Source organism: Grammomys surdaster, unplaced genomic scaffold (assembly GCF_004785775.1).
Source record: "Grammomys surdaster isolate TR1022 unplaced genomic scaffold, NIH_TR_1.0 97, whole genome shotgun sequence".
NCBI classification, from domain to species: Eukaryota; Metazoa; Chordata; class Mammalia; order Rodentia; family Muridae; genus Grammomys; species Grammomys surdaster.
The window spans coordinates 14,701,170-14,715,333 of NW_021604576.1; positions in this window are offsets into that span (position 1 = coordinate 14,701,170).

A 14,164-nucleotide genomic window follows, 5' to 3' on the forward strand; every position below is an offset into this window, starting at 1 on the left:
GCTTTTGGCTATTGCATTGTTTTATTGTATTTTGGTTTGTCCTGTTTGTTGTTGTCCCTTGAAGGCCTGCTCCTTCTGATGAAACACAGAGAAGAAGTGGGTTCTGGGGTAAGGGGCAGGGGGTGAGAGAAGTAGAGGGAGAAGAAATTGGTAGGGATTTAGTGTGTGAGAGATAAATTTATTTCCAACACAAATAAAAAGAATCTGCTTGGATACCTTTTTTATGTTTTATGTCAAAGGATTTTGACAATTTAAGGTAGTGAAAATTTGCAACTTATAGTTTAGAGGTCGTTAGAAATATAATTAGGACAAGAAAAAAAAAGACATAATTTTTTTTACATTGGCCACAGAAGGAGAGCAATTTTGTCCTAAGCATTCATCCAGTGTTTTAGGCCTGCAATAATCAGAAAATCAAACAAAACCAAACGACCACATGTTGTGGTTTGAGTTAAGCAAACAGCTAAGGAAAACATGGCGATCACAAGGTATCTGTGTAAACTTACAGTTGGTTCCCACTTTCTGCCTGTGTATTCATGTGAGGTGTTGACCCTGTTTTATGAAGCATTGCTTGAAAAAAAAAAGGACAGGTTTTAGGATTTTATTAGATTTCTTCCAGAAGAAAGAGTTCCAAACCTTTTATAAATCTTGCCAGTCTTCTTAAATCTGAGAAAAATATTAAAATACTCTAAGCAAAGGTGAAATGCTCTGTTTATTTTCCCTCCCATTTTTCAGCAGGGAAATCTCAAAGACAAAGACAGGTCTGTGCAGAGGTTTGACTGTTTTCTCTCTCAGCCTCTCCCATCGCACTCATAGGAGATCACAAGCTAAAGAATAATCTTGAAGGAAAGAAAAGAAAAAAGAAGACACCAGTTTTCAAAAGGCAACTTGAGCAAGATAGAGACAGGGAAATGTTGCCAAAATGAGCTTTAGACATCTGATACCCTGCTTCTATAGTTAGACATGATGGCACTGACCTTTTAAGTAACTTAAACATAGCCACGTAAACAGTTTATTACTGCCTGCTCTGGAACTCAAACTTTTCATAGTTCCTACTCTGAGGCTTTTATCCTAATATCAGATTGTCTTTCTTGTAGGCATGTGGGGAAGAGAAAACCAGTGTTCAGGTAATTTGCTAGGCTCTTAAGCTGTTAAACCCAATGTTGAGTTCTGATGAATCACTATAATTTAAAGAATACGGCTGCAATTGCAGCGGTACATTTGGGATATTGGTAATGGGGAAATGAGTACAAACTGACTGAGGAAATAAAACTAACACCTATTCTTTCCCAATGATATTATGAACAAGCTTGTATATGATTTGCACTCATGTGTTATTCATGTAGGTGTTGAGACATGTTTTGCTGAAGACAAGGGAAGACCATCTTGATGGACAGATGCTGGCAGCGAGGAAGCATCTGAGCTGAAGAACACAGCACATTGAATGAACATGTTCTACATGTGCTTGTGGTAGTCAACTATGAAATTCTTCAACATAGAGCAAGAAGAATCCGCAGAACATTGTGCCAATAAAGCTGTTTGACAGCTTGGGAAGGAGAGGCCCATCAGCATCTCTACATAACTGGACTGCCACTATGGGAGTGACAAGAGACTGTAATGAACATTTGTCCCTCATAAATAGTGTGAAGAGTATTTGACACAGCCACAATAGTTTACCTTTCAGTGTCTTTGACATTCTTCTTAACAACAGTATCCAAAAACACTGTTCTTTTTTTTTTTCCATTAAATTCTGTTGCCATTGCATATTTCTCTTTTATCTCTCTAGTGAAGGGAAGGTGATCTATCAGTGAACTACTCTCTTGGCCTTGAGAGTTCAGGCAACATATGAATGGTTCCTTTGATAGTCCTGAGCTCAGTCAGCTTCAATGAAACCAAACAAACCAAGAAAAAAAAACATATATTCTTATTTTTATAATATATGTTAACTTAAATGTTAGAGAAGCTATATCCATGAAACCACATCAACATGGATGCCTTAACAAACTGATGTTCTTAATACACTATTTTACTTTAGTTTAAAGTGAGCCAGTGTTTTTTCAGTAATTGCCAATATGGAAGAAGCTAACAGATCTCAAAAAAAAAAAAAAACAAATAAAAGTATACTGTGATATGGAAAGTTCTCTGGAGCTTCTGTCAAGCAACTATTTTTAGACTTGTGGAAATTAAACTGGAAGTAATAAGAGACTAAAAAGAACACATCCATTCACCAATTCATCTGGAGATCTCATTCTAAAGCAAGATCTAATAGATTAGTGACTATGTGAAAAGACTTTTAAAATGAGTTCCTATGTTTTATAGTCTTTGCAAAAAGACATGTGAAATGATGGCAATCCATTATTCTTCTTGTCAAGAATCCCTTTACTCCTATAACTCTGAAAGGAATCTAACTTATTTTACAATGCCTCCTATGATAAACAGGGTGGAAAATGGCATGACTGGGATGCATGGGGACTCACAGAGATCCCGGAGCCTGTAGGAATCTGACCTACATCTTCTGCATATATGTTATAGCTGAGAAGCTTAGTGTTCTTCTGGCACTCCTAACAGCGAGAGTGGGTGTGGGAAGGAGGCTAACTCTGACTCTTCTGGTGGTTTGGAGGACATATTTCCTCCTATTGGGTTGCCTCATCCAGCCTTGATGATGGTATGTGCCTGGTCTTACTGTAGCTTGTTTTGCCATGTTTTTTTGATGTTCCTGGGTAGTTTGCTCTTTTATGAGTGGAAGTGGATGGTGAGACAATCTTGGGGAAAGGGAAAGTGGAAGGAAGAGATGGGGGGAGGGGAAACAGCAGTTGGAATATATATGTGAGAGAACTATAAAAAATAGTTAAAAATGAGTATCTGTGATGGAGTCAGAAAATGTTATGATACTTGGTTGCTGAAAGCCTTTGAGATGCACTACTCCCTCTTTTCTTGTCCCACTTTTCAAAAAGGCTCCAATGTCCCTGTCTCATGCCAGTGGAAAATTCAAACCACGGAGCCCTGCCATTTGTATGCAAACCTCATCTTGTGTGAACTCATTAAATTTATAACCTAAGTCATTTATGCTCTACTGTCGCAGCTATTTTCAGACTTTTGAGATTTCCTGTCTTTCCCAAAGGCCTCACTATGTAAAGAGTAAGATTTTCATACCATCTTAGGCATATGGTATCATCTGTTCCAATATTTGACTCAATGTCTAGGTGAAGACTTTCTTCCCATTTCTGTGAGTAACCATACGGTACTGTCATATGCACTCATGTGTCCATATGGATGCATCATCTGTCAGATGTGACATTCACCATAACCAGTAGACTAACCATCAATGAAAAAACACACTCTATATGTACACATAGCATGAAGTTTCAAACTCATTTGAGGGTCTGACAACCCTTGCAAAACTATCTCCTGATAGGCAGCTGGTCCCCTGTCTTTGCATAGTGAGCTCTTCTGACCTTTGTGACCCTCTCTACACTCAGAACCTAGATCCAATGAAATGGCTCATGCCTCTCTCTATCTCTTTGTCTCTGTTTCTGTCTCCATTCCCACTCTCTCTTCATGCCTCTTTCCTTCTCAAACCCCAATTAAAATTGCATCATTCCCACTCCCTGTCCTCTCTCCAAATTCCCTCACATGCCTCTCGCCCTCTCTCTAATTCATAAAGTCTTTTTCTTTAAGTATTACTTTTACATATCTCTCTCTCCTCACCTCTGTGTATGTGTCCAACATACACACATACACAAACACACACATATAAATGAATATGGGCAACAGTAATGGACACAAGAGGGTTGTTATTATCTGTTTATTTACACGTTCAAATCACACACACAGAGAGACATGTAAAATAATATATAATATATTTTACATTAAATATATGTTGTATTTATATGATATCATATATATATATATAAAATAGTCCTATATATATTTGGGCTGATGACTTGCTATGGGATAATCAATTAGCTATGTTATCCCTGGGCAAATCCAGTTTTTCCTCTCTTAATTGTCATTTATTTCCTGTATTCCTTCATCTAGGGCTGAATGAGGCCCCATGAAATTTCTCCCATCCACATGGGCTTGTCAACTGTTCCTGTTATTTTCAGGCCTTGTTTAGGCATCCATATATTTGGGATTTTATGAGGTGGGCTTCCCTGTCATACATACAAAACTCAATCTCACAGCAGACTTACAGGCCCTCTGGCCCTTGCAATCCTTCCAGCCCCACTTCTACAATGTTCCCCAAGCATAAGGTGTAGGTGTAGGTGTTGTGTTGTAGATGTGTCACCTGGGGCTAGGCACCCTGGGATTAGTTGTTTCTAAAGGTTGACTAGGCACTGCTTTCTGTAATGGTCTCTGCTTCAAAGAGAAGTTTCTTTCATGAGAGGTAAAAGCTACACTTACCTGCTTGTATAAGGATAAGTACTTAGAATGTGGTTAGAAATTTTTTACTGATTTAAGAAATTGCTGTCAATAGGCTCTCTTAAAGCCCATAGCCTCCTGAGTCACAGGTAGTTGGCTTGGTTTCCAGTATCAAATATGAGCTCATTCTTTCACTTTTAAAGAAGCCCTGCTCTAAATAAATTGTAGTCATAACATTGCTTGAGGATCCTGCATGGAAATTAACCACTCATTTAAAGGTTTCAAGAGAGACAAGGTTCAAGTTATATTTCTTTCTTTTCATTTGACTTGCCAAAAAAAAGAAGAAAACGTTTAAAATTATAAATTAGAATAACAAATATGGAAGGAAGAAAGGGTAGGCAGAAGAAAGGAAGGATACATTAAAAGATACTCAAATGCTTCACACACACAAACACACAAACACACACATGTGTGCACACACATGCCACATGTGCATGTGCTGAAATGCTGTTTAAAATTAATATAATCAAATAGATGAGGTGAGATGAGAAATTATTAATAAATGACTTACGTACAAGAAATACATCAGATCATGGAAGCCAAAATTCAATCCTGAGGAAGACTGGCCTTCCTGTTCAAGCATGGAGACTTGAGTTCTGTCCCCAGCACCATGTAAAATCTAGATCCTGAAGAAAGCATCTGTAATCTCAGTCCTGAGAGTGAACCAGGTGGACCTCTAGAACTCACTGTCCAGTCTTCCCACCACATTAGTGAGTGCAAGCTTCAGGGAGAATCCTGCCTCCAAAATCATGGTGACAAGAGGGAGAGGAGGACACCTAATGTTACCTCCTTCCTCCATACACAGGAGCATCAACATAGTCACATGCATTCACAGTATACACAGGAACATGCACACACATGAACATCTACAACACACACACACAGTGAGAGGAGGGAGAGACAGAGAGAGGAAAGGAGAGACAGACAGACTGACTGACGGGGTGGGGGGGCGTGATAGATAGATAGATAGATAGATAGATAGATAGATAGATAGATAGATAGATCATATTTATATGAATCAAAAATGAAGGCCTAAAATCAGCAATAGGCCTGTCATACATGTATACTAACACCAAGTCTTGGGTTTCAGTGGAAAAACATTGAAACAGATGGCTATAATCTAATGTAAACAGGCAGCTTTTGTGAAATTCTACAAGCCTGAGTAGTCATAGACCTTGTAAATAGCTAGCCTTGGCAGACAATTCCAATTTAGATAAGGACAAGCGAGTCATAGGCTGAGTTATAGTGACTTGTCCCCTGAACCTTCACCCAGCCGATACCTGGTTCTGAAAATATCTATATTCCCCCTGAACACCCACACTCCAGTGTCATTCCCTTCCCCACATCCTGCCTTTCTGTGTTTATAACCCCTGTGTGAATGAATTACGATTTGAGAAAAAATAAATTATAAAAAAATAAAATAAATAAAAAAATAAAAAATAAAAATATAAAAAAAAATGTCAAAAATGTCCTGTGAGGATGTGCCCAATGAAGAAAACATGACAGTGGGGAGGGTTTAGTGAGAAAGTGATAAATATTAAACAAGTTTTAGAAATAAGTTTCCTGAACTAGAAAAACACTTGAGTCTAGAAATAAAAAGACCTGACTCAGACCATGCTGATTTAATAAGAAGATGCACACTACCAAACACATCCTTCAAAAATGTGTAAACTCCAAGAATACAGAACACAATGTTTTCCCACTTAAAGAACAAGTAGCCACTGAAGGAAAAAAAACAGCATACAGTTTATTATTTGGTTTGGGGAACAAATAGAAAACAGTAGTCCATTTAAAACAACCAGGGGCAGGGGGTACAACATGCAAAAAGCTTTAAAACGCTTTCAATTGAAACTTTAAAAGAGAGGGAGATATATAGAGGCTTACAAAAACATGTGTGATACAGCATGTCAGTGTAAATAAAGACTCTTGGGTGGTAGACAATAAGCAAAGATCGCTCAGCCACAGAGGGATCAGATGCAAAATGTAAGGAAATGAAATAGTGATGGTGATGAACCAATAAACTTTCTAATCATGAGTTCTAAAACTAAGTAAGCCTAGGGAAACTTTAGAAACCTAGATAGTCCAATGCGAAATCAATTTCAGAGGCATTGACTTATTCTAGCAACACCTGAAGGAGTTTGGGTGGGCGTGAAGGAGGAATGAGAGGGAGGAAATGCTCTAATGTTCCCATTTGTGAGAAGAGCAGAAAAGACAGATAATGAAGCATAAATGTGCTTTCAGAGTCTTGATGTGTTATAAAGCAAGTTGTCAAAAAACAAAAGGATAGGGGAACAAATCATGGAGTAGTGAATAAAGTTAGGTGGTTTTATTGTGAGCAAAGGCAAGGGACTAAGGTCAGAGGCTTTCGATTACAGCAGAAACTCCTAGTTAATTTGGGGACATAGAGCAACTTTGTTAACACACTCAATGTGGAAATGCATAAGGTGTGTGCATTGTGTTTGTTAATTATTTTATATTATATCTTCATATGAAGCCATGATATGGTGGGTTTGTTTGGTGAGAGTTCACACATAATTTCTTGTACAAATGTGAATGAATAGACAAATCTATCATAACTTAAAAGACTCCAGATGCATCTGAATGTCCTAGTAGAGAATCATGGAGCATAGACTAACCTATAAACTTAGGCATTAGATATTTGTTTCATGTATTATCAATTTGGTCATAAGATTATACATATCATTTTAACCTCGTTTTTTTTTTCAGATTATTTAAATTTTGTCTTTGTTCTTAAACAGGCAATGTCACCTGTTTCTTTTTTTTATTGGTTATTTTATTTATTTATATTTCAAATGTTATCCCCCTTCCCAGTTTCCCCTTCATAAACCCTGGATCCATATGTTTCTTTGCTATGGATACATTAATGAAGCACAAACAACTGGAAAACTTACAAATATGAATTGATGTTTCATACTTCTGGAGATGATACAAGTTCAACGTCATAGCTAGCTAACATTCTTCTGAGTCTCTGAGCTGCCATCATTGTCTTGTCTTTTCCTGCCCTCTCTTGTCTACTCTTTCATATCCTGCCTTCTTCCTTTTCACTAAGACCAGCCCCCTTGGGTTTGTGTAATCCTCATGGCCTCATTTTATTCAGCCCATTTAAAAGCCTTATCTTTAAAATGCAATCACATACTAAGGTATTGCAGATCAGGACTTCAACTTGTGAATTTGAGGAACACATTTCAGCTCATACAAAGAAATAGAATGAAACCATGACTGCTTTCTGTGGCTTCTAAAAAACTCTATACCTGAGAACTTAAGGTCACTATGTAAATCTCTAATTACTCTGTAAACTTGTAGACCCTCTGGAATATGAGTAAAATAGACTGTACAGAAACCCAGGAGAATAAAATAGCCACTTTTGAGTATTTAGGGATGTTGAAGTTGAATTCTTTTCAATTTATATTTCATCAATCTGTATGTATTTGTTTAACAGGTCTATTAAGAAATCACATGGAGTAGCTCATCCCCCTGTTCCTCTATATGTATTCTGGAAGTACTCTCCTTTCTCTATTCAGATATCATTGAAGAACTTTGATTAGTACTGTCCTCATGGAGAGTACACAAAACTTGGGAAATATGAATCACTAAATGCTTTAATGGAGTTTTCTAAAATGTTTTTTAAAGCATACCATAGGTACACAAACGGGTTTTTTCCCAGTAAATGACAAAATTATAGAGTTAACAGTAATATTTTTGCTCATTCATTCTCTCTATACAACCAATCTGCTAGTGTAAAGGTTTAGTTTCCTTTCTTGTTTGCTGTTTTCTCTGAAGACCTAGTATGGGATATAAAATTTTAAATCATGGAAGACTGAGACTATGAACTACAAGCCATACAACAATGAAGTCTGATATGTAATGATGACCGTCATCCAGTGGCAGGTTAATGAGCCATGACACAGAGCATAAACCCTTGGAGTTACATGGGAGAGATTATGTATGTTGCTTCTCAGTTAGAGGTGACGTTCCATTGATGTCCACTGAAGTTTTATATAAACCATACATGGCCACACCCTTTAGTGACAAATCTTTATCATGCAGATTATCTGGTTACTATAGGTGTGAAGGAAAAAAGAAAGATAACCTGAAAGAAGAGTCTCAGGAAATAGACATCAGAACAACAGGGAATTCCTTTCTGAGAAAGATGATGTGATGTGCTGGACAAGTTAGTCCTTTAACAAAGGCTGTGACAGTGACATGGTGACTCCCTGAAGCCAGCAGGAGTTTTATTTATTGATAACTTGTTTCTTTGCTCATGGAGCATCTGTAAAGATTGCAGTGTTTTGTCACCTGGAGATTAACTATGGCAATTAGCTCTGTTTAGACCATGAAATGTGACAACTGGTGATATGTGTTATTAGTTGGGAAGCACTTGTTTCTGATGATTGAATATTCACCTCCTTTCTTACCATGGTAATTGTGAAAACGTGTTTAAATATCACAATGAGAATATGATAAAGCCTCTACAACTAAGAAAATACCATCAACAAATTTCTTGATAAAAGGTTACCTGCTAATCTATTCTGATCTTGTACTGTGAAACACAAAACAAAACAAAACAAAAAACTCTGAAAAACAAAGACATTGTTACTTTTGGTCCTGTGATTTGAGGCCAGCATTGCCAATTCATTCAGAAAGATTCTTCTGTATAAGATCACAGTGTGGTGCTCAGAAATGATCTTCTCCTGATGATAGACACAAGAAAAGTGAAGGTAAATTAGTTAACATTCCATGGAAAATGTGACAGGAAGAAGAGGAAATATCTGAGTACAAGCACAATTTAAATGCTTCAGATAGAGTTAAACCAAATGTCATCCTGATCATCAATTAGCAAAATTGTAAGTATCAGCAGAAATGTAAAGATCAAAGAACAGAGTTTATTTAGCTACAGGAAAATAAGTGATCTTCAAACACTCTATTCTGAGAATTGGTGTGAGCATAAAAAAGGAAACTTCAAAATGGCTACACTGCCTCTTAATGGGAGAATGGATTTGACCTCTAACTATAGATTGAAAAAAATCCCTGCAAATTCTTAAAATAATGGGAAACAATAATATTGCATTGCTTTCATTGCAAAATGTCCTTAGATGATTGACTTAAAACAAATAACCTTCCTATTGAACTCCATTTTTCACAGTCACCCTATTATTTTCAGGATAGCTTAACACAAAACAATATGTAGAAAAGGATAACATCAAAGGCTGTTCAGTGTATGCTGCAGAAAATGGCTGAATATGAAGCCTAAGGTTTATAGAGATTGGCATTGGACTGTGTGTTGGTAAGCAGTGAACAGAGTCAGCGATGGGCTCACAATGAGAGGTATACAAGAGTGAGCATACAACTCCAATGGCTGTCAAAAGATATGTGAGTATCTGTGTTGCTGCTGCATGCATTTTGAATATTTGAGCTTTAAATCACAGTCCTATTGTTCACCTTTACCAAATAAGGACCAGCAAGTACATAAATGCATCATAATGGCCTTAATTTAAATGTGTGTGTTGGGATAAGAAATGTCAAAGTCAACGAGTTCCTCTCATTTAACAGATTATAGGCCATCATTTTGCTATTGTTGCTTCTTTGTTTGTTTGTTTGATTTTGTTTTTGTTGTTGAGGACTGTCTGTCTTGGAGCTCTCTGGGTTGAACTGGTTGACCCTGGATTCACAGAGAGCTGTCTGTCTCTTCCTCCTCCATGCTAGGATTAAAGGTGTGCTCAAGCAGACCCTCTTGAGTTGCATTTAGAGGGAATGGTGGTTGCATGTTACTGTAAGTGCTCATTTACATGGGCCCAAGACAGACTAAAACAGAATAAAAACTAACACTTCACAGTGGATAATTTGAGCATTGCTTAAGTCTGTAGTACTAAACATACAATCATCTTGTTTAAGATCACTTATTTTTTTGAAGTTTTTAAATTAACAAGTAACTATGGGTAATTATTAATCAGAGCAAATGGGCATACACAATGATACTTGTTTTCCTTGTAAATAATTTGCACCTACTTAAATGTGCTACTTATGGTGGATGGTATCCTGAATGTAGGTCTGTATGTAATTACATGTGCATGTGTTTGCATGTAGATGTGAGAGGACAACTTTGTGTTGTTCTTCAGGAGCAAGCCACCTTGTTTTTTGTTTGTTTGTTTTGTTTTCTAAGACAATGTCTCTCACTAGCCTGAGACTTGACTATCAGACCAGGCTGGCTGGGCTATGAGCTCTAGGGATCCAACTGTCTCTGCTAACCAGCACTGGAATTATAAGTGCATACCAAAATGCTTGGCATCTCTACATGGATTCTGGGGATCAAACTCAGATTATCATTCTTGCATGACAAATACTTCATCACCTGAGTCATCTCCCTAGCCCTACTTAGGTATGGCCTCAATAACGAATGGTTATTAGTGTTATGAATATAATTAGCAAGTGCCAGGTTGAATGCTTCAGAGTCTCACGCTATTCCTATTTAATCTCCACAGTATCTATACAAGCTAAGTACTGTATCACTCCCCACATCATTAGGAAGTGGAAGCAAAAGAATTAAGTGTAACACCCATGAGGAATTTAGTTCGTGCCAGTGTAAGGGTTTATTGTTTTCACTTAGTATGATAGAATGCTGCATCTGCTATCATGGTTCTCTAAGATTAGCATGCTTGGAAATTATACACAGAAGTGGACACAGGGCCTTCCAGACCAATACATGTGACTCATGGGGATGCATATTTAACAGTTTTGCAAAACCAATTTAGGATGTTGAATGCTATCATTCAGCAGAGAGCATGACAGCATCTCTAGTGGAAGACACTGAGCCCTAGGGTGCATTTATAGCTTTCTACAATATGCGATCTAGAAGCAAAACATGATTGGATCACCCTTCAACACCTGAAATAAAAAATACAAAGCTTAACTCATTGTGAGATAAGCTGTCAAAATCTCACACGGAGAATAAAAAAAAATCATATATGGCTTGGAAGAAGTATGAAGTTCTAGAATTAGTGAATGTTCTGCAGTACAAGTTAGCTGACATCATTTGAAGAATAATAGTATCTATCAGTTAGTATTGTTAGTATTCTGTCGAAACTCCACCTCCACAGTCACCTGGCAACAGCCAGGTAGGCCTGCCCACTATAAAAGGGGCTGCCTGCCCCCTCCTCTCTCTCTTGCTCCCTTGATCTCTTGCCTGCAGGTCCCTCTCTGCCCCTCTCCCCTCCCCCCTTCCCTTCCGTCTCCCTCCACATGGTCATGGCCGGCCTCTACTCCTCTACCTCTACGTTTGCTGTGTCTCTCTGTCTCTCTCTCTCTCTCTCTGTCTCTCTCTCTCTCTCTCTGCCTCTACTACCCTCCTGCTCCCCTCCTCATGCCCCCCCCTCTCTCTCTCTCTCTCTCTCTCTCTGTGTGTGTGTGTGTGTGTGTGTATGTGTGTATGTGTAAGATTTTCACGCGCAGCTTGGACAGATAACAGCAGACCAGCACACCAAATGGTTCCACGAGGGGGAGTTTATTAAGAGAGAGGGAGCGAGCACGGGAAGAGAAAGAGAGAGAGAGAAAGAGAGAAAGAGAGAGAGAGAGAGAGAGAGAGGGAGGGAGGGAGGGAGGGAGGGAGACAGGCACAGAGAGAGAGAGAGAGAGAGAGAGAGAGAGAGAGAGAGAGAGAGAGAGAGAGAGAGAGAGAGAGAGGAGGTAGAGGAGTAGAGGCCGGTCGTGACCACGTGGAGAGAGGGGGAAGGGAAGCGGAGAGGAGAGAGGGCACCAAGAGAGAGAGGAGGGAGCAAGCATCTCCTTTTATCGCGTGCAGGCCTACCTGGCTGTTGCCAGATAATTGTGGAGAGGAGCATACCTGGCTATTGCCAGGTAACTGTGGAGGTGAAGTTTAACAGAATACTAACAGTATGTGTCTAGGTGTCTGTGTGCCTGTGCGTCTGTATTTGTTTGTGTCTCAGCTCTCTAAGCAATTCTCTCTTTTTATCCTAACATTCTCTGGATAGCTCCTCTCCTGCAGAACTTGGATCCAGTCTTTTAATTTACATATCAATGCAGTCATTTACTCCAGGTTTTCCTTTTGATTATCTTATGAATCAGCATCCTGTTATTCCAGAACTTTGATTCTTAGGAGAGAGCAATCAGCAATCATGTATTTGCTCTTAACATCATAAAAGCATTCAGAGATTCCTCACCTTTGTTAAACACAGAAAAACTAGCTGGGTAGGGCCCTGTCCTGAAATTACCATTTTCACCACACCTGAGCCTAACCTTGTTCTGTCCCAGGCTGATCTTGCACTCAGGAATCTATCTGCCTTTGTAAGCATAAACAAAAAAACTTCACTGGGTGGGATCTCCTGTGATCACCACACCCTAAATCTCTTTATCTCCTTCCTTAGTAATTTTCAAACAAGTTGGCTTACAGTGCAGCTGATTTTGTTCCTTTCAATTCTTGAAGCCCCATCCTTAGTTTTGTAGAGTTGAGAAAATAAATAGTTTCAAACTCATGTACTTAGAGCTGTTTCCCATAGCCTTAAGGGCTGTCCTGAAGATCCCAGTGTTACTATTTTGCTGAGATTTCTGCTGTCTGATCATCATGGAGTCATTAATGTTAACTGGGAGGACATTCCTCCAAGGAGAGAGTCTTCCACTGCTGTTGGGTCCAGAAAACACATACATTATTACACAAACAAGCCTTATGTCCACAGTAGCCGTCAACACTTGTGGAGGTTCATACTAGGGTCCTGTCCAGGGGCAGGAATCATGTCACTCTGTTCCTACCAAGGCCAACCTGGGCTTGGAAGTTGTTCCTTGTATTCTTACAGCCTATAGACATTTAATGTAACCTTGGAAAACTACAAAAGTCATAGCTTCTGAAACAAATTAAAATTCCTGAGGATCCAAGCAACAATTAAGGAAAGTTCCAAGATATCCTTAGCAGATCTGGGGAAATAAAGGCTAATTTAGAAATTACTAAAAATATATATATCTATGGTATATATTTCACAATCAATAGGTAGCTAATTCTTCACTTGACAACTATTAAAATCACTAACTTCAGGCCTGTTATGTTTGTGTGTATATGCAGAGAATATTTCTCTTTATTTTCTAATGTGTGTATTCCTTCAGAAGTCTGAGATTTATTAATGAATAAGCCTGTTACTTAATATTTATGTATTAATTGGGATAATAATATCATATAAATTCTAAGTAAAGGTATCTGGCATATTGAGTTTTCCTTATAGTTTATCGTATAGTTTGCACACAAATCCCTTTGTGCACTTTTATAGTTGCAAGGTAAATATAAGACGACAAGTTAATTCTCAAGTAATAGAGCTACATGGTTTTGGCCTATAACTAACCTTCACTCAAAAGCATAAATTTTCAATTATTTTCTTATTTTCTCTGTTGCTAATTAAATGTTTTAATGCTTCTCCCCCAGGGATTGATCTGGAAACAGATATGCAGAGAAGATGATGACTATAAAGCCCTTGCAAATTCATACCATTTATGATTAGCAGTATCTACCTCTGTGAGCAGGAGAAGAGCTCAGACATATTGTGGTGTGCAGCGCAGTTACAAGTAATCCTGGGGATCCAGGCTCCCCAACTGTTTAAATTGCACAGAGCCAGCAAAGATTTAACAGGACTAAGACATCAACATTTTTGTAGAAAGCATGCATTTTATTTGCTGAAGGCTATTAGTAAGGCTCTGTTAAAGTAAAAGTTTTGCATGCTTTGAGCAG